Source organism: Lepidochelys kempii, chromosome 4 (genome assembly GCF_965140265.1).
Source record: "Lepidochelys kempii isolate rLepKem1 chromosome 4, rLepKem1.hap2, whole genome shotgun sequence".
Classification (NCBI taxonomy): domain Eukaryota; kingdom Metazoa; phylum Chordata; order Testudines; family Cheloniidae; genus Lepidochelys; species Lepidochelys kempii.
The window spans coordinates 81,623,049-81,645,546 of record NC_133259.1 but is presented as its reverse complement, the minus strand read 5'-3'; positions in this window follow the sequence as shown (position 1 = coordinate 81,645,546).

The window sequence follows — 22,498 nt, the reverse complement described above, 5'->3', positions numbered from 1 at the left end:
AAGTTAACCAGCATGGGACCCTGTCAGTGTGAGGAAAACATAATTCTGCGCAAACTAAAGCTGCTTCCTAATTGGCATGACCCCAGTAGAAGGGAGAGGTGACAATCTGTCTAATATACTAGACTGACATTTTCTTAAACAACTGAAACAGAACAAAAATGGTGAGCAAATCAAAGGGTTGATATAAACGGGAGCATACATTTTTATTCAATGGGTTTGTGCTTTAACTGAAATTAAATTTACATCTAAATCAACCAAGTTGGGAAAACCTGAAAGTCAATCAAGCTTTTTAGTCTATGAAGAAAACTGCTGTGAATTTTGAGACTAAAAAAACCCAAACTTTTAATTATGGTTTGTGAAAAATGGACAGCAGTAGAAAATGAATGGAATCACAGTGCAGTTGATGTCATTTGTAAAAGGTAAGTGTATAAAAAAAATAAAGGATAGCGTAGTTACTCTCAAGTGATGCAAGGCATTCAACTCTGGTTCAATTCATTGCATCAATGAGGACCAACTCTATATTCTACTTTCCATATACTTACCTAATCTCAGATTGAATACCTCTAATAACTTTACAATGACTATATTATTAGGCAAAGTATTCTACCCACTGATTTCTTTTACAGACAAAAGGGCATTATACTGGTAATTTATTTAAAGCAGAGTTTCTCAAACTGTGGGTAGGGACACGAAAGTGGGTTGCAACCCTGTTTTAATGGGGTCACCATGGGTGGCATTAGACTTGCTGGGGCCGAAGCCCAAGCCCCACCGGCCAGGGCTGAAGCCCTGGGTGGTGGGACTCAGGTTACAGGCTCCCAGCCTGGGGCTGAAGGTCTTGGGCTTCAGCTTTGGCCCCACCCCCGCCTGGCGTGGTGGAGCTTGGGAGGGCTCAGGCTTGGGTCCCCCCTCCTGGGTCCTGTAGTCAGAAGTGGGTCTTGATGCAAAGAAGTTTGAGAACCCCTGATTTAAGGGAAGGGAGAGATCAAGGGCAGAGAAGATGATGTGCTGTAAAATTATTTGGGAGGGTGAAGAGTTAGCCTGCCCTCGAACAGTAGAGAAGAAATGCAGTACATGCTGCCGTGTCATGAGTGCCAGAATCTATTGCCTGCTTTGAGTGTGATGGTTCTGATCAAACTTGTTATCATTAAAAATGCAATGAATATGTTGAGGAATGCAAAATAAACAACCTGAAACTTTTAACCCTTTTAAAACACAGACTTGACACTTCAGTTGCTATTTGGCTGGATCCTGGTCCCTCAACAGTCAGGAATTGTGGGGAGTCTGAATGCTGCCATGGAACCATGTCATTTGATTTCCGGGGGTTCCTTTTCAACCTTTTGTACTCTCTACTCCTGCAACTGAAAAAAAACTTTCAGGGAACGCACCAAGGCTTGCAGTTGCTGCAACAGTTTTAACATGATGCACCAAAAGGCAACTGCTTTTCCTAACTGGTCTCAGACAGCCTCTAAGGAATCTTAACAGTTTGTTTTGTGAGCTCGTTATGACACAAGGGATGTGTTGGGGGGGTTATACTGCTTTTAGCATGAGCTACAATAACTACGAATATTAATCTTGGTGGGCTAGATGATGCCGTTACATCTAGCTCCGTTTAAGGAAAGGACTGCCCTTCAGCAGTCCAGGGAAAGAATTTCAGTACTGCGAATCCTAAATGTTCAGAACAGTGAGTATAATAGGCTGTAGGTTGTGGTAAACGAAGGTTGTGAAGAACAGTAGGGTCTCTTTAACCTGCTCTCCCCACTCCCAGAGCAGCAATCCAGAGAAGCCCCAGGGTAGAGTGTAGGGTTTTACTTCCGTTTTCCCCCCAGCACAGTTGGGCCCTGCACCAGCAATTATTACTACTAGATAAATTGCTCCACAAAAAATTGGGAAAACTTCAACAAATAAATGCCATACACGATCTACATTAAAGACTGTTGTGGGTGCAAAGTTAGCTACTCAAACGTCAGGAAAATGTCCCCGTTAAAGTTTTGCATCCTTGTGTCTATGCACACACAGCTTAAGAGGCTGAGAGGTTGTGACATGGCACTTGCAGAGCATGTTGCAGTGATCATCATTGTTTCTTGGACATTTGGATTGGGATCTGAGTTCATGAGTAAAGGGGTCAGACATGTCGGCATTGCGGGTGACAATTGTTACGTGTGCAGTCCACAATGTGTTTCCATGGTGTGAGTTCTGTTTTTGTAGCTGCATTTTAATTGCTCTAAAAGTGCCCAAAGTCAGGGATAGGGGCTTTCAGTTAAATCAGAAGAAAAACTAATTAATTTAGACAATCATTTTAGCAGAACCTCGCTTCATTCAATGTACAGGGTAGACGGCACACAGGGAATGCCTATGAGACTTGTCCCTGCATTGTGTATAATACATTTAAAATAAACAAACTGTGAGAAAAATTGCTTACTTTATGTATTCCCCCCACCCCGTTGTGCTTATTGTAGTTACAGGTGGGGAGGAGGAATTAAATGTGCTCTGAGAGGAGCAACATGAAGATTCTCATGCTCCCTTCAATTTGTTCTCACACTGTTGTGGTTTTCACTTGTTCTTTCTCAGAGATGGTTAGGTAAAATTTCAATGAATTTACAAGCTGGGAGAAGGTTGATCAATCAGTTCATCTGTCTTATTGGTAGCTTGCTGTACACACAGCCAGATCATGGAATGAGCTACTGCAGAAGTCTTTTAAAATATTTTGGGGGGGGAAATCTGAACTTAATTTTGCAGGGCCAGAATTTTAATGGTATTTAGGTGCTGAAAGATGGAGATAGGAGCCTAGTGGGATTTTCAAAAGCCTTGATGATCAACATATTCATGTGAGAGGGGACTTGGAACACCATCCTATTGAGATCAGTATGAAGGTTTCATTCTGGGTTTTGTTAAAAAAAAAACCCAAACACTGGGCCAAATTTGCAGATGTTTGTTAACCTTACCTTAGTTTTGAGCACACTTGGACAGGCTTTTTTGTGAACTTGGGCCGATTGATGGCTTCATTTGGAAAGCATGTGCAACTCAGTGGTTCTGCATGGTTTCTACCTGATGCAAAGCAAAACTTTATGGCTCTTGCTTAGTTTAATTTTGAGGGGTGTGTGGGGGGGGGGATTTGGCATTCAAATCCACACAAATGGGTATAAAATAACAAAAATGAAAGAGAGAGAGAAAAAGGTGCTCATGGAGCCCATCATGAAGCTAACAAATTTTTGACAGGTCTAATCATTCTTCTGCTACTGAAAATAAAGTTCAGTTGTCAGCAAGGATTTTGTATATGATGTAGCATATTGAAGTGTGAATGTGTAACTTACTTGCTTTGATCTTGATTGAAACCTAAAATGGCAGAGCTAGTTTGAGAGAAATTGACTAATTAGGATAGTTTATATCAAGTAATAGTGTAAGTTCCTGAATGCCTTTGTCACAAGTTGTGTTATTAAAGCAGGCCTTAGAATATCAAAGATCAATGTCTATTTGCTGTCTAACCCACCACAAATATTCTTCACTCATGACACTATGTTGCATGAGCTTTTGGTACAATGAGGCCTACTGGATGGCAACCTTATATAACTTAATAAAAATGTCTGTAGGATTAGCTACCAACATGACTATACAAATATAATGACTGTAATCAGAGCTAGAAGCAAGCAGTTTGCTTTTAAAAAAAGTTCTCAAAGATTATAGTTTTGTTTCATGAACATCTCTTGTAAGCCCCCTGCTGCTGTTGATCAACTTTGAATTTCTTTATCAATAGTTGAGTATTCATTTGGGGAGAAGAATTTTGCAGTATGTATGAGGAATTGCACTCACACCGCTCATTAGTGGTAGCATGACTCATTCGCGTAAGCCCCAGTGCACCAATTTGAAAATAAGTAGTGTGAACAGTTTTCAGAGCGGGCATAAATTTGAAGTGGCGTATATTGGAAGAAATTATATTGTATCAAACATTTCAAACTTTCCACCTTTTTTTCCTTTTTTAATATTTAACTTGCACTGTAAATAATTCTTCCATATGTGATCCAAGACTTCAGGTGTCCCACATTGCAGTTAAAGATGGTTAGAAAAATTCTGACAATACATTATTTTTCATCAGAATTTGCTGACTTGTTGAAATTGAAACATGTCACAGAAATGGTTCCATTTTGATTAATTTCCCATGGAGCCCATGCAGGGTTCCAAACTCCCAGCCTGCTCTAAGCAGGTTTCAAAACCTGCTGGGTTTCCTGCCAGTTCACTGGCAGCCCTCCTGCTGGGCTGCAGAGGAACTTAGGGCTCCAAGCTCTTCAGTAGCCCACTTGAGGATTGCCTCTGAATCCAGGACCCCAGGGCTCTCAGGGTTTGCAGCTGCAGGGCAGCTGTCAGACTGCCCCAGAGCCGGGGTTCCGTTCCTTTTCATGGAGAATTTTGAAATTGTTGGTTTTCAATAGGAACAAAACAAACTTCTGAAATAATCGAAATCCTTGATGCAATGGAATTACCTTTCTCTGCACAGCAATACTTTCAGGAGTTAAAATGCAAAATGATAAAGGCCTGGATGAGAGTTTTGGTGGTTTGGGCAAGGATGAAAGGCCAGATCTTTGAAATGTTATGTAAGATGGAGCAGCAACACTTAAAAATGGGCAGGAGGGGTGGGCATGGAGCATGTGCTGAGTCAAAAACAGTGCCTGAGTGACCTGTGCTGCTGACCACAATTACTGAGTAAGGAGGGCTTGAGGGGAAAAGTCTGAAGTTCTGTTTTGGCTATGCTGAGTTTAAGTGGATAGCTGGAAATCCACAAGGAGAAGTCAGCAAGAGAGGCAAAGGTCAGTGAGGAGATTGGGGGTGGAGGGCACAGCTGTAGTGCAGTGGGCACTGCTGATTCCCTGACAGAGGAATGATCTGCATGGTACCATCCTATTTATTTATCATAGGTATTTACATGCCCTCATCACTGTATTATCTGAGCACCACACAATCTCTAATGTCTTTATCCTCATAATATCCCTGTGAGGTTGGGCAGTGCTGTGATCCCCATTTTACAGATAGTCTCTCTCTACCTCAGTATCCCACATGACTTGCCCAGAGTGAAGCAGGAAGTTTGTGATGCAGCAGGAATTGAACCCAGTTCTTCCCAACCCAAGCTTGTGCGCTAATCACCGGACCATCCTTCCTCAAAACTGGAACATAACTAGTCTTCATACCGGTCTCACACGTGCGTATGCTCTACTACTGAGCTACATCCCTACATGTAGCCTGTGCAAGCAAGTACATGAATCAATGCACCATTTTATCTCAATGTGGAGAAGACATTTAAATGGGTAGTGAAGTAGAGAGGGGCTCTTACTTTCATACTTTTGAACAGTACAACATGTGGGTAAGATTTTTAGGAGGGAGTCAAATTGTTCTGGGTTAATCTTATCTGTTATTCATAATGGCTGCAATATAACCTTTGTCAAAATGGCTTAGTGATTAGATTTTATAAGGATATATTAGAATGGCTTGAACAGCTCTCTCTCTCTCTCTCTCTATATATATATATACACACACACACACAAGTGTATAAAGAAAATGATAAAAGGGAGAGAAACTAAAACTAAATAAATATGCAAAATACACAAAAGGTCATCTCTGCTTTTTGTGACAGTTGGAAAAAGAATTATTGAGAGAGATGTTAAAGTTGCGATGAGGATGTAAAATATTTTCACATACCAATGATGTCTTGTTTCTCCTGATAGACCAAGAGAACTCAATCAAATTTGGAGATAACAATTTCTGTACTTTACCATTCCTAAAATTAACTAGGAAGAAAAATCAGATAAGCATGTTGTCCCTGTTATACACTTGCACAATAATTTGCCAATGGAGGTTTAAATGAGTATGTAAGGTTTCTATTTTAAAATGGCTTAAATATTATGAAAGATAATATTTATACAATGTCAAATATTGTGAAATGGTTTAATAGACTATGTGGGGTGGAATGCAAATCACTGAAATGGTTACTACTCAGGCTTAATTATGTTTCCTTCCAATAATCCACCCTTACAGTTACCTAATGCACTCATAAAATGATTTGGTTTTATTTTTTCTAAACATTATCACCCATCTCTAATTATAAGGTTAATAACCAAAGTACAAGAGCTAATTAGGTTAGAAAAGTATATACATTTGTTTATATTTTATGTTTAAAATAACGACGTGTACAGTGTCATATGCTGTTTGAATGTCAATCATCCATTGGTATTGCAAAAAAAAAATTAACAGATAAATTTAAGTACCATTGAAATATATTATTTTACTTTGATCATTCTGAAGTAAAACTTTATCTGAACTCTGCAACAGGGATATATAAAGATGTGACATTCCCTTCTGGTCTTATCTGGACCGGTGATCTACTAGGTCACTCCAATCCTTGACTCTGGGAGCCAGCCTTGCCCTGCTCTGCTGTGAGAACCCCCACTCCTGGGCTGTTCACGCACAGCCTCTGGCACGTAAGCTGCTCCTTGGATTGTTCAACTGAATGACACTAGCCAATATCTCCGGTCCCAGACACAACCCTAGGAACCTCCATTTTGCAGTGCCCAGTTATGCCTGCTGGAAGCTGCAACCTTATATAAGTTTGTCAATTTAACAAAGAAATTGATATGTACCAGGCTTGTTATCCCAAGAGGAGTCTCTGACACCCTTCAAACCAAATGCACTGCTTCAGGTAGAATAAACAAACAGATTTATTATTTACAAAGATAGATTTTAAGTGATTATAAGTCAAAGCATAACAAGTCAGATTTGGTCAAATGAAATAAAAACAAAATGCCTTCTAAGCTGATCTTAACACTTTCAATGCCCTGCCACAAGTACTCCTCTTCTTACCACAGGCTGGCTGGTTGCCCTTCAGCCAGACTTTCCCCTTTTGATCAGTGCTTCAGTCGCTTGGTGGTGATGTCTGTAGATGGAGGTGGAAGAGAGAAGAAGAGCATGGCAAGCATCTCTCCCTTTTATCATGTTCTTTCTTCCCTCTTGGCTTTGCTTCCCCCCCCCCTTCAGAGCCAGGTGAGCATTACCTTATCGCTGTCCCAAACTGACCAAAGGAAGGGGGGTGACTCACTCGAGTCCAACAGATCCTTTGGTTGCTGCCTAGGCCAGCATCCTTTGTTCCTGTGAAGCTGAGCTGGGTTTGTCCCATACATGCCCTGATGAGGTGTGAACTGCCTCTCTGCTCTTGGAAAGTTTTTGCCTGGGCTTATTTTACACCATGAAGACACATTTTCAGCCTCATAACTATATACATGAAATTATAACCTATAATATTGCTGTAACAACAATACTCAGTGTATCATGAACCTTCCAAAGACACCCGATGTGACAAACTTTGCATTGGATACCACACAATTGTTTTACAAGGATGAACATGGGGGTTCCCCCAAGGGACAGAGCGTCACAAAAGGTTTCTAACAATCTCTTCAGCTTGTTTCCACAACATAGAGAGATCAATACTATCAAAGTATAAGTTTGCAAACGTATCTTCCAAAAACAATCATAGCTATTTTATAAAGTCACTTAAATTGGGCCTACACAAATAATTATGTGCCTCCACTGTTGTCAGGATTCCCCCAGCTTGTTTTTCTCAATGCAAAGGAGGTTTCTGATCAATCAATGTAACTTCTGGCTGTGTTAAATCTCTGCTAGCTTTTCTCCACTGATGTTTGGGCAGATGATGCTCATTTATCTACTTACTAAGGTATTTATAGAATGCCAGTCACTGTAGTATCTAGGCATCCCCCCAACCCATCTCTTTTATCCAGGTAGGCCAGGGAAATTGAAGCACAGAGATTTGTGCATGGTCATCCAGCAGGCCACAGACCGATTGGGAATATAAGCCAGGACGCCTGAGGCCTCGTCGAGCACTCTACATGTTAACCCACTTCAGCGGACATTGACAGGTGCTTAGTCTGTAGTATAATTATACTATTCTTCTGGGGAAAGGACAAATGTAAAATATAGTTTTGAATATGGGGAAGAGCTATGAAACTGGCCGAGCCATGACTGTTTTTAAATGGCCTGCGATATGCACATTAATTTCATCTGAAAGAACTTCTGAATGTGAGCCATGTGGTATGAGAGAGACTAGGCTGATGGTAGTTGAAGCATGTGTGCGCCTCAGTTGGGACCTGAACGTGAAATCTCTGGAATAGAAGTAAGAGTGTAAGATACTGAGTTACAAACATGACAGACCATCACTATGAGGGCTTACTAATTACTTGTGCTTTTCTACTTGATAACACCTGTCCAAAGCTATTGGGATTCTGTGTCCCAGGTACAGTTTGTTTTCATTAAGAAGGCACAGTATGCGGATGTGAGTTCTTTGTCAGTGATGAGTCTGTGCAGAGAGTAAAACGAGGGCAATGAGATTATTTGCAAACACTTTGCAGCTGGAATAGTAATGACAAAGAAGGGTCCCGCTCCACTTTGCCTGTCTATTTTGCTCCTTTAAATACAGAGGGAGATCACAGGTATAGAACAAAAGGTAAATAACCTCAATAAGTGTTAAAAATATGGAAAGGGTTGAAGCTCAGTTCAATTACAGAATGATAATATGGATTTTATCTCTTGTGGAGAAGGATAAAAATAACCTGGAAAAATTTAACAAGTACAGGTGTATATTAAAATGTCCCAGGGAGCTTTGTGTTGTCATTATACATTACATTCCATGCTTGGATTCCTGCTTAAAGCCACACAACAATGGAGGTTTATTAAGCAAAGCCTGTTGTTGTATGAAGTAAAGTTAACTAAGAGGTCTCTCTTCTTTGTTAATCTGGATAGCTCTTTTCATCAAGTACATATTCATGTAACGGCAAAGAAAGGCATGCTCCAGAAATAACATACAAAAGCCCTTTGGGCTGAAAATTGGGCATTTTTTTCTCCCATTGGTGTAAGCAGATGTAGGCACTTGCTTAATAATTAGGGAGAAGTGTTACCATGGAGTTAGGGAGAAAATGCAGTTGGAAAGCATATTAACCTGCAACATTTCAATAACGCTGTTTTTTTTGATGATGTGCTTTCCATAAATGGGTTCCATAGAAGATAAAGTAGGCAGTCTAATAAGGAGGCTCTCTTCTCTTAAAGAGAAAAAATACCACATCTTTGCCAAGGCCATTTTGGTAGAGTGCTAAGCTTGTTCGTTGTTTGTTGTTTTATACAAAGTTGACTGCTTGAAATATAGATTCCAATTTTTAAAGAAAAATAATCATGTTTAAATTACTTGTCAATTTAGCAGCCCCTCTTCTGATCATAGAAATCTCAGCTTGCTTGAGGCAAGATTTTATAACCCCAGGTACACACTATGCTTTGCAGCAAGGAAAACAAATGATAGTAACAATAAAATACACAAATGTCCTTTAAAACAAGATTCTCCTTTAAATGGTCCCCATTTTAATCTTTTCTTCCAGATTTTCATCTGTGAGGGTGGAAATTAAAGATGGGGGGGAACCTCTATTTTTCCATTATGTTGCTGTATTCGCAGTCTCCTTCTCTTCTCCTCAAAGAACTGGCTCAGTCCAACTGGTTACACATAAACAGAGACTTTGGAGGTAGGCTGGCTCCTAAATTAAACTTGGTGTAGGGGCCTGGCAGCTGAAGAACACTAATGTTAATGCCTCTGTACTGTCAACCCCAATTGCTCAAAAAATCGTGAATCAGGCCCTAAAAATCATGAGACTAGTGAAAATTAATGAGATTTTTAAAATAAATTTGTGGTTCTCTTTATTCCCTCAGGTTTCTGAACCTTTAGGGCAGCAGACGAATCTGTCCTATCTCGCGGCCTCTCCTTCTGCCCCTCCACCTCCACGAACCTGATACAGTTCTGTGGTGACCTAGAATCCTATTTTCGACATCTCCGACTCAAGGAATATTTCCAACACACCTCTGAACAACATACTAACCTACAGAGACCTTCTACCAAGACTACAAAAAGAAGGATTCTGGGTGGACTCCTCCTGAGGTCGAAACAATAGACTGGACTTCTACATAGAGTGTTTCCGCCGATGTGCACAGGCTGAAATTGTGGAAAAGCAGCATCATCTTGCCCCATAACCTGAGCCGTGCGGAACACAATGCCATCCACAGCCTCAGAAACAACTCTGACATCGTAATCAAAAAGACTGACAAAGGAGGTGCTGTCGTCATCATGAATAGGTCGGAATATGAACAAGAGGCTGCTAGGCAGCTCTCCAACACCACTTTCTACAAGCCATTACCCTCTGATCTCACTGAGGGTTACCAAAAGAAACTACACCATCTGCTCAAGAAACTCCCTGAAAAAGTACAAGAACAAATCTGCACGGACACACCCCTAGAACTCCGACCTGGGGTATTCTATCTGCTACCCAAGATCCATAAACCTGGAAATCCTGGACGCCCCATCATCTCAGGCATTGGCACCCTGACAGCAGGATTGTCTGGCTATGTAGACTCCCTCCTCAGGCCCTACGCTACCAGCACTGCCAGCTATCTTCGAGACACCACTGACTTCCTGAGGAAACGACAATCCATCGGTGATCTTCCTGAAAACACCATCCTGGCCACGATGGATGTGGAAGCCCTCTACACCAACATTCCACACAAAGATTGACTACAAGCCATCAGGAGCAGTATCCCCGATAATGTCACAGCAAACCTGGTGGCTGAACTTTGTGACTTTGTCCTCACCCATAACTATTTCACATTTGGGGACAATGTATACCTTCAAATCAGCGGCACTGCTATGGGTACCCTCATGGCCCCACAGTATGCCAACATTTTTATGGCTGACTTAGAACAACACTTTCTCAGCTCTCATCCCCTAATGCCTCTACTCTACTTGCGCTACATTGATGACATCTTCATCATCTGGACCCATGGAAAAGAAGCCCTTGAGGAATTCCACCATGATTTCAACAATTTCCATCCCACCATCAACCTCAGCCTGGACCAGTCCACACAAGAGATTCACTTCCTGGACACTACGGTGCTAATAAGCGATGGTCACATAAACACCACCCTATACCGGAAACCTACTGACCGCTATGCCTACCTACATGCCTCCAGCTTTCATCCAGACCACACCACACGATCCATTGTCTATAGCCAACCTCTACGATACAACCACATTTGCTCCAACCCCTCAGACAGAGACAAACACCTACAAGATCTCTATCAAGCATTCTTACAACTACAATACCTACCTGCTGAAGTGAAGAAACAGATTGACAGAGCCAGAAGAGTACCCAGAAGTTACCTACTACAGGACAGGCCCAACAAAGATAATAACAGAACGCCACTAGCCATCACCTTCAGCCCCCAACTCAAACCTCTCCAACGCATCATCAAAGATCTACAGCCTATTCTGAAGGACGACCCATCACTCTCACAGATCGTGGGAGACAGGCCAGTCCTTGCTTACAGACAGCCCTCCCAACCTGAAGCAAATACTCACCAGCAACCACACAACAAAAACACTAACCCAGGAACCTATCCTTGCAACAAAGCCCGTTGCCAACTGTGTCCACATATCTATTCAGGAGACACCATCATAGGGCCTAATCACATCAGCCACACTATCAGAGGCTCGTTCATCTGCACATCTACCAATGTGATATATGCCATCATGTACCAGCAATGCCCCTCTGCCATGTATGTTGGTCAAACTGGACAGTCTCTACGTAAAAGAATAAATGGACAAATCAGATGTCAAGAATTATAACATTCAAAAACCAGTCAGAGAACGCTTCACTCTCTTTGGTCACTTGATTACAGACCTAAAAGTGGTGATTCATCAACAAAAAAACTTCAAAAACAGACTCCAACGAGAGACTGCTGAATTGGAATTAATTTGCAAACTGAATACAATAAACTTAGTTTTACTTTGTGTAATGACACATCCACTCCCAGTCGTTATTCAAGCCTATTTCCCCATGTTTATTCCCCCCCCACTGTTCCTCACACCTTGATTATCACTACAAAAGATTCCCCCTCCCCCCCCCCCCCGGCTCTCCTGCTGGTAATAGCTCACCTTACTTGATCACTCTTGTTACAGTGTGTATGGTGACACCCATTGTTTCATGTTCTCTATGTATATAAATCTCCCCACTGTATTTTCCACTGCATGCATCCGATGAAGTGAGCTGTAGCTCACAAAAGCTTATTCTCAGATAAATTTGTTAGTCTCTAAGGTGCCACAAGTCCTCCTTTTCTTTTTGCGGATACAGACTAACACGACTGCTACTCTGAAACCTGTCTTTAGGGCTCATGTTTTCTCTGTAAGCTTTCAAGCTTTTCTTTTCTTTGCAATCATGACAGCTAGAAACTTCTCTAAAAATGAAAGCTGAGATTCTCATGAATTCATGTAACTCCAGGCACTGGGGCTTTCAGAAGACTGTGAAATGTCATGATGGAGATGTCAAGCACTGAATGCCAATTTTTCAAAATTAGGTGCCTAAAGTTAAAAATAAGTTTAATCCCTAGTGAGGAAACTAGAAAGGAGTATAAACTCTGGCAAGTCAAATGTAAAAATATAATAAAATATGCCAGTAAAGAATTTGAAGAGCAACAAGCTAAAGACACAAAAACTGAAAGCAAGTATATTTCTAGGTATATCAGAATCAGGAAGCCTGCGAAACAGTCAGTGGGACCACTGGATGATTGAGGTGCTAAAGGAGCACTCAAGGAAAACAAGACCATGGTAGACAAGCTAAATGAATTCTTTGCTTTGGTCTCCACTGCAGAGGATCTGTGGGAAATGCCCACACCTAAGCCACTCTTTCTAGGTGACCAACCTGAGAAACTGTCCCAGATTGAGGTGTCAATAGAGGAGGTTTTGGAACAAATTGGTAAATTTGACAGTAATATGTCACCAGGACCAAATTGTATTCACACAAGAGTTCTAAAGGAACTCAAATATGAAACTGCAAAACTACTAAGTGTGGTATGTAACCTATTGCTTTAACCAGCATCTGTACCAGATGACTGGAGGGTGGCTAATTTAATAATTTTATGAAAAAATCTATAGAGGCAACCCTAGCAATAAATGCCAGTAAGCCTAATTTCAGTACCAGGCAAATTGATTGAAACTACAGCAAAGTACAGAATTATCAGACACACAGATGAACATGGTATATTGGAAGAGTCAACACTTCTTTTATAAAGGGAAATCATCCCTCACCAATCTATTAGAATGCTTTGAGGATATCAACAAGCTTGTGGACAAGGGTGATCCAGTCAATATAGTGTACTTGGACTTAGAAAGCCTTTGACAATATCCCTTACCAAAGGCTCTTAAGCAAAGTAAGTTGACATGGGGTAAGAGAGAAGGTCCTCTCTTGGATCAGTAACTGGTTAAAAGATAGGAAACAAAGGGTTGGAATAAATGGTCAGTTTTCACAATGGAGAAAGGTAAATATGGGGGTCCCCCAAGGATCTACAATGGGACCTCTGATGTTCAGCATGTTAATAAATTATCTGGAAAAGGGAAAGAACAGTGAGGTGGCAAAGTTTGCATATACAAAATTACTCAAGATAGCTAGCAGTATATGTAACAGATGATAAGCAGACTTAATACAGGAAGATATGGGAAGAAACTTTCAAGGTAAAAGATTACTTTAAAATCAATAGCCTAGGGAGGAAAGTTGAGGTTTTAAGGAGAGTCATAGCAGATTAAACAATGAAAGATAGAATCATAGAATCGTAAGACTGGAAGGGATCTCAAGAGGTCATCCAGTCCAGTCTTCTGCACTCATGGCAGGATCAAATATTATCTAAACCATCTCTGACAAGTCTTTGTCTAAACCTACTCTTTAAAATCTCCAATGATGAGGATTCCACAACCTCCCTAGGTAACTTATTCCAATGTTTAACCACCCTGACAGGAAGTTTTTTTCCTAATGTCGATCCTCCTTCCTCCTAATGTTGATCCTCCTTCCTCCTTGTAGCAACCTTTCACATACTTGAAAACTGTTATCATGTCCCCTCTGTCCCCTCTCAGTCTTCTCTTCTCCAAACTAAACAAATCTAATTTTTTCAATCTTCCCTCACAGGTCATGTTTTTAAGACCTTTAATGATTTTTTTGCTCTCCTCTGGACTTTCTCCAGTTTGTTCACATCTTTCCTAAAATATGGCACCTAGAACTAGACACAGTACTGCAGCTCTGGCCTAATCAGTGCAAAGTAGAGTGGAAGAATTACTTCTCTGGTCTTGCTTACAACACTCCTGCTAATGAATCCCAGAATGATGTTTGCTTTTTTCCAACAGTGTTCCACTGTTGACTCATATTTAACTTGTGATCCACTGTTACCCCCAGATCCCTTTCTGCTCCTTCCTAGGCCCTCATTTCCCATTTGAATGTGTGCTACTGATTGTTCCTTCCTAGGTGGCATACTTTGCATTTGTCCTTATTGAATTTCATCCTATTTACTGCAGATCATTTCTCCAGTTTGTCCAGATCATTTTGAATTTTAATCCTATCCTCCAAAGCACTTGCAACCCCTTTGACCTTAGACTCATCCGCAAATTTTATATATATACTCTCTGTGCCATTGTCTAATCTGATGAAGATATTGAAGAGAACCGGACTCAGAACTGATCCCTGAAGGACCCCACTTGATATTCTCTTCCAGCTTGACTGTGAACCACTGATAATTACTCTCTGGGAATGGTTTTCCAGCCAGTTATGCACCCACCAGTTATGCACCCACCAGTAGCTCCATCTAGGTTATATTTCCCTACTTTGTGAGACAGTATGAAAAGCCTTACTAAAGTCATTGAGTAACGGACCTACCCTGTCCTTGGTCTTCCTCTTGCTTCTAATGTATCTGTAGAATCTTTTCTTATTATTGAGTACTGTTTTATCATAAGGAGAATTCCAATCTCTTAAGAATTTACTAAATGAGAGTTATTCTGCAACTAGGAACTAGGCAGATAAATGGGAAACAGATCACCACTGCTTATAGATTCACAGAAAGCATCCGTTATAAGCAGCAGCTCCTCCTACCAAAACCTGTCAAACATCATTCCTGAATGAAGACCTACTCACAATCGCCTATCAGTAAGGACAGTCATAAGTGACCAAAGCTGGTACTACTGGACACTTTATAGCTTGTAAGTCTTTTTTTTTTTTTTTTGGCCCCCTTCTCTTCAAGGGGATGTTTATTTTGTCCCATGAGTTTCTGCATAATTCCTTAATATATTTTTATATTACACATGAACAGATCACACCTGCCTAGCAGTAACTTTATGAACTATCTTCAATCAGGTTACTGAGGAGATCAGTACAATACAAACAAACAATAGAAAAGGTGTATCTGGAAAACAGACTCCCAGCCTTACAAAGTCACATTGTTACTATACATCATTACAGGATCAGGCTCCAATATCATTTTAAAGAGCTAATTTAAATAAAGACTAAGCTATTGTAATTGTAAGCATTTTATTTTGACACAATGTTGATGTGGCCTATTTCAAACAACTGCTTACTGTGGGCTCAACTGTGTCCATCCCTGTATGGATACAGAGAAGGCAGGTGGGAGGAGGGGGAAGACAGCACAATGAGCTTTCCTTCCTTGCATCCATGTATAGGGACCAGACATAAATGCATTCTTTCTGCTCAGGAAATGCCAGGATTATGAGCCTGATTCTACTCTCATTAAAGTCACTAGCTCCATTTCTATTCACTTCAATGGTGCAGCATTGTATCCTAAGTGATAACAGTAGCCACAGTGGTAGTAGCCTCACCAAATTGGGCAGGGAAGGGTACAGAAGGGACAGAGTCATACCGCTATGCTTCCTCCACCCTGCTCCACATCTGCCAGTAGAGATGGCTACATAGTTCAGGTGGGAACAGTGAAATGCCACACTTTACACAGTCCAGTCAAGAGGTGAAGCAGCAGCTTCTCATTCCCTTTGAATCAGAGATACAATGGCCTTGATCCTGCAAGGTGTTGAATGTTCCCCGTGAAGTCGTGATTGCCCTCATCATCTACTGAAGTCAACAAGAGTTGACATAACTCACTCCCTTAGAGGAATGCTCAACACGTTGTCAGACTGAGCCCATTGTCTTTAAGTGCTCCAACTAGCTCTTCCCTTCCAGACCTTGTTTAGCCTTGTATATGCTATAATAATGTGCCATTCCCACACATTCCTGTGCAGCACTATAGGTACCCTACCTTAGTTTCTCCCAGTTAAGTCATCAGTAAGTTAACCAGGCTTTTAAGTGCTAAAAGTAGCCGTCTTCCAAGGGTCTCATTTATTAATAGAAAGTTCAACAGCAATACAAGAAAGACCTTCACCCAGGCAGACATCAATTGAGTCTACCAGTCCCATATTCAGGCCCTTGAATCTGAAAGATACTCTCAGCCTTGATTTCCTCTGTTAGAGCCAGGACCTCCTCAGGACCTGCTGACAGCAGCTCTTCTCCAGGCAACATACAGCTTCTCAGAGGCTGGAGCTCCTGAAGCTGTCATGGAGAACTTCCCCCTAAAGTCTTTCCTTAGGAGTTCTCCTGTTCTGTTTCCTGCATTTTCTCTCTAGAAATAATCCCTATAACTGACCTGTGGCAGCCTTTTCTTAGCCAGTTAGTTGCCAAGCAGCCACGTAGGCAGCTAATTACCTACAGGAGGGCGGAAATGGACTCATTCTCATAAAGCTCTTCTTGGATAGACTGGGCCTACCCTGGAACACATACAATATAAATATTCCAATCAAACATTTAACTGAGACTGGTAGCAAGCTCAAGAAAGCTTTAAATTTCTCTCTGCTTGTAATCTCATCACAGATATGGAGAGGCTACTTCATCTCTCTCATGATCAATAGAATGTACATTCAGGAAATGTTTATTCTGCAAGCACATTAAACTACAATAGCAAGGCTGAAAAATAACGGCAGTTATCAAATAATTTATACCAAGGAGTATTTGACTGGCCGCTCGAAACTCTAGCAGCAGATTATTAGTTTTGCACCCTGACTCTGCTTATAATTTAGCATTTTTACGAGAACAAAAGCATATCCATATATGATTCTTTTAAATAATTCATTTGAACACGCAATGACATAATTAACAAGACAACAATAGACAACTCCAGAGCCCAGTCACGCCGCATCCTTATGGATATACGGTTGTGTCCTTTCCTGCTTGCTGATAGCATAGGAGTTGGATTACCTTGTGATAACCATGCTGTATTTTATGCCTCATTACTGAAATATGTATTGTGGTGGCCATTTTGGGAAATTGTTGTAACTACAGCAGTGCCAAGGCAAGCTGTTTATAGTTAACAGTCCATGCAAAATTTCTCTTATGAGCTCTCGTTTTTTAAGCAATCTCTATTGCCACCATTTTAACTAACAGGCTTAAACTGGCATGGAAGTTTTAAAGGCCATATGAACATTTCCCACCCATTAGTTTGGATTTTAATCTGCTGGAATATTCTTTAGCTAGACGGAGGCAAACAAAATATTACTTTCATTTTTTAAAAGGCTATTTAAAAAAATCAAGTTGGAGTATTTTATGGTACTACTGTAGGATAGGATGGATATCTATGGTGCCAATCCTGCCACTCTTCCTGTAACATGAGCCTTTATAATGATAGGGACAATGTGTGAAATCCAGATCTGGGTTCAGATTTCAAACACATCCATGTATACACCAAAATTGGGAGATGTTTATCCATGTCTTCACTTTAAAACTTGGGAATATTAATTCAATTTTAACATATCATCAGCTATTCCTTGCAGGCACAGATAAGGTGGTGGTTATTTCCAAATGCCTACAGTTGAGGAATGAGCTGTAAATAGGTTATCCTAATAGTTATACCACTTAAAAAAATCTATAAAATGAGAAGGCTTGCCTTGTGGTAAAGCATTGGACTGGAACTTTGGGATCAATTCACAGCTATGATACAGACTTCCTGTGTGAACTTGGACAAATCACTTATAGTCTCCCTGTCAATTCATAGAATCATAGAATCATAGAATATCAGGGTTGGAAGGGACCCCAGAAGGTCATCTAGTCCAACCCCCTGCTCAAAGCAGGACCAATTCCCAGTTAAATCATCCCAGCCAGGGCTTTGTCAAGCCTGACCTTAAAAACCTCTAAGGAAGGAGATTCTACCACCTCCCTAGGTAACGCATTCCAGTGTTTCACCACCCTCTTAGTGAAAAAGTTTTTCCTAATATCCAATCTAAACCTTCCCCACTGCAACTTGAGACCATTACTCCTCGTTCTGTCATCTGCTACCATTGAGAACAGTCTAGAGCCATCCTCTTTGGAACCCCCTTTCAGGTAGTTGAAAGCAGCTATCAAATCCCCCCTCATTCTTCTCTTCTGCAGGCTAAACAATCCCAGCTCCCTCAGCCTCTCCTCATAACTCATGTGTTCCAGTCCCCTAATCATTTTTGTTGCCCTTCGCTGGACTCTCTCCAATTTATCCACATCCTTCTTGAAGTGTGGGGCCCAAAACTGGACACAGTACTCCAGATGAGGCCTCAACAATGTCGAATAGAGGGGAACGATCACGTCCCTTGATCTGCTCGCTATGCCCCTACTTATACATCCCAAAATGCCATTGGCCTTCTTGGCAACAAGGGCACACTGCTGACTCATATCCAGCTTCTCGTCCACTGTCACCCCTAGGTCCTTTTCCGCAGAACTGCTGCCTAGCCATTCGGTCCCTAGTCTGTAGCTGTGCATTGGGTTCTTCCGCCCTAAGTGCAGGACCCTGCACTTATCCTTATTGAACCTCATCAGATTTCTTTTGGCCCAATCCTCCAATTTGTCTAGGTCTTTCTGTATCCTATCCCTCCCCTCCAGCGTATCTACCACTCCTCCCAGTTTAGTATCATCCGCAAATTTGCTGAGAGTGCAATCCACACCATCCTCCAGATCATTTATGAAGATATTGAACAAAACCGGCCCCAGGACCGACCCTTGGAGTACTCCACTTGATACCGGCTGCCAACTAGATATGGAGCCATTGATCACTACCCGTTGAGCCCGACAATCTAGCCAGCTTTCTACCCACCTTGTAGTGCATTCATCCAGCCCATACTTCCTTAACTTGCTGACAAGAATACTGTGGGAGACCGTGTCAAAAGCTTTGCTAAAGTCAAGAAACAATACATCCACTGCTTTCCCTTCATCCACAGAACCAGTAATCTCATCATAAAAGGCAATTAGATTAGTCAGGCATCACCTTCCCTTGGTGAATCCATGCTGGCTGTTCCTGATCACTTTCCTCTCATGCAAGTGCTTCAGGACCTGCTCCATGATTTTTCCAGGGACTGAAGTGAGGCCTCTCTAAAAATGGGAACACTAATTGCCTATGTCACAGAGGTAAGAATAAAACCGATTAGAGGTGCTCAGATACTATCGTTATGAGGACCATATAAGACAGATACTTGTCCTTTCTCCTCCATAGTTGACATTTGTGTCTGGTGGGCTCCTGAACCCTATGCCCCAGCATGAGCAACATTGTCTATGAATGAGGCAGCAAAATTTACCTACATGTATCTATCTATCATTAGCATTTCTAAGCTTCCTATCACCATGATGCCTAACTACTAACTAAAGGATGATTTTTCCCCTCTTGAATGTTTTGGTGTTATACCAATAAAATAAAAACCAACAGGATCTTATTAAAAGGGAAAAGGCAAAATGCCACATTTATTGTGAATACAGAAAGAATCATAATAAGCAGTTAGTTATAGCTATAACATTCCATTCAATTTCATATTTATTCACACATTCATTCATTCATTCATTCACACACACACACACAGATTCTGCAAGGTTGTTATCATAGTTACCAGCCTTAGAGTTGCTCATGGCAAGCCACTAGCCAAGTGGCCTGGACATGAGGAGGGAGCAGGGCCTTGTCAGATGCACATCTGATGCTCCTGGAAGTTGGTTTACAGAATCAGCCCCCCAAAGTTCTCACTTTCTAGAGTCCATTTTTATAGGAATTTCTTCCTATGCCAGTCTATGGGAATTGCTTCATCATGCTGTTGCTGAATCAATCAGCAGATGGCACATTCCTGACGGCTCCGTGCTGCCAGATGTTATCTTGTTCTTTGGTTCTCCCATTCTTGAGGCTGTTGGGTGGATTCCAGTCTGCCCTCCGGGGATCCTCTGGTTATTTCCACTTGACGCCTTCTTCAGCCAATGGACACTGGATTCTTAGGCTGGCACCTCCCTGATCATTCCGTTATTATCCGCACCAAGCATCCATCCACATACATCCTTTATCTCCATTTTAATCACAATTGTTAACACAGCGAGATGAATACAACAAAAGGGCGGGGAGTCTCTGGGTGCTGTTTCTATTGTTACAGAGTATTGCTTTGAGTCTCTCTCTGTGTGAGTAGTTGTTGTTACAAAGAATTGCTTTGAGAACAGACTCTGTCTTAGAATGTACTAACACAATTAGCAGCTTGCAAGTTTCACACACAGAGGGAGAGAAACAGTACCAAAAACCAAGAGTCCTCTTAATTAGTAATACCCTGGAATTTAAACTATGGGGAATCAAACTCATTTGTGATTTTAATACAGAACTTCTTTAATATGATCCAACACTGGAACACGACTTTCAATATTTAAAATTTGATCAAAAGCAAAGACAGGAAAACTGAAGCGGTTTTATCAATATGACTAGAACAAATACATCAGAGAAATGAAAAAGGTTAATTGCAAAATGTTTCCTAGTAATGAAGACAGCTTCAACCAAACTTGGTCTGATCAAAGTGCTTTTATCAATGTACATAAAGAAATCTTAATATAGAAAAATAGCAGGAATCTGATGAGCTTTAAAAGGTGAAAAATAGGTCAAACTTATATCCATACAAGGCTCTTTATTTAGCTAAGACAAATAATTAAAACTGGCAACTGAACTCACACAATAATATCAAAGGACACCTTGAAGTACCAGTTGTAAAATCTCTACCTACAGATAGTTTTTGCTTTATTAACTGCAAGCCCGCCTGGGGGACATGCAGAGCCCTGGCTGAGCTCTCCCTGGCTGGGCACTCACAAGGCTGTTGTGTTTGGAACCCACCTCCTTCGGCCCTGTGTGCTTTAGGCCTTCTGAGTCTGAACAGAGTCTAGGCACTGTCCCTGGCTGGGATCTCTAGGCACTTTCTCGGTGTGAAGATGTCAAGCACCCACTTCTGAGATCTCTGACCATACAGTCCAACTGCCTAACCCATAGAGTTACAGCTGGCACACCAGAGTTCCTTTATCTTAGATACACCCTCTCCCATAATTCCACCTTGGGGTACTGTGGTTTACAGTTTAACTCTTCAGGGTCATGCGACAGCAAAAGCAAACAGACATACAGACAGACTTTGCACAGGATTCTAAACACCATTACTCCTTCCAAAAGCAATAAACACACCTGTACCCATTTCCCTGTCTGTTTCCTCACCAGTCCACAGAGTTTTTATTTTAGGGCAGAGTTCTCTGAGTAGTCCAGGTTGCTCCTTCTTCACACAGCTTCTCATAGAGTCATGGAGTCCCTTCCCCTGAGCTCTGCAGTCAATGCCCTTTTGCTCTCCTAACCAAGCTTCTGCTGCTTCTGGTCTCTTCTCAAAATGGCTGGTAAGAGACCCTGTCTTTTATAATCTCTTAGCTCCTTTGTCAGGTGACCTTGTGTTCAGCTTCATCAAATTATCTGTTTTCCACCTGGCCAGGCTAGTTGTTATGAGTGACAGCCAGCTCTTTCTCCAAGGTTGCTTCTATTCAAATAGAGGACAACCAAGGCTTAACGTCCCTCTATTGTCAGCCCTGTGCCATCATCCCTTGAAATTTCAGTCCAACATGCAGATAAAGGACAACAGCAAAGGCAGGAAGCCCCACGTTCAAAATGGAGTTTGCAGTCTGACAGATACACATAAAGATCCCCCCCATGTCAAAGAGAATTCATAAACTGTACATAGATTTCCCAAATCATCACACCACTCCTGCTTTCCTTTCACTGAATAGTACCTTATTCTGAGGGTAGCCCCCATTAAAGTACTACTCACATAAGTAAGTGCTACTCAGTGAGCTAGACTTGCTTTTAGTTACTCAGACTATACATCTGTGATCGTAGGGAAAGGCAGGACCAGCACTACTGACTAAAGGTGTGAGTTACAGATATTTGACATAGGGTAAGGGAATCTATGAACAATAACTGTGTTATATGAAATTTACTTCCCCTGTTTGTGCCAATTTTTAAGATAAACATGTTTGATCTCCCTAAGGACCATTCTACTTATCTTCATCATCATGGCAAATCTCAAAGGGATGTAACCTCCTTGCAGATCAAGCACCACCTGGCTCAATCTCTAGCTAGGTCCTGAAGGTAACTGGCCTGAACCGGCCTGGATATTTACACCACTCAAGCTTTTGGTGATGATGTGATCACCAACAGTGTAGTGGCATTCTTTGGTAAACAAGCTTTGTAATTCATTGGTTTTCCATTCCAATAATATGTCTCTACTAAGAAAGCTACCAAAACTAAAACAGTGCTG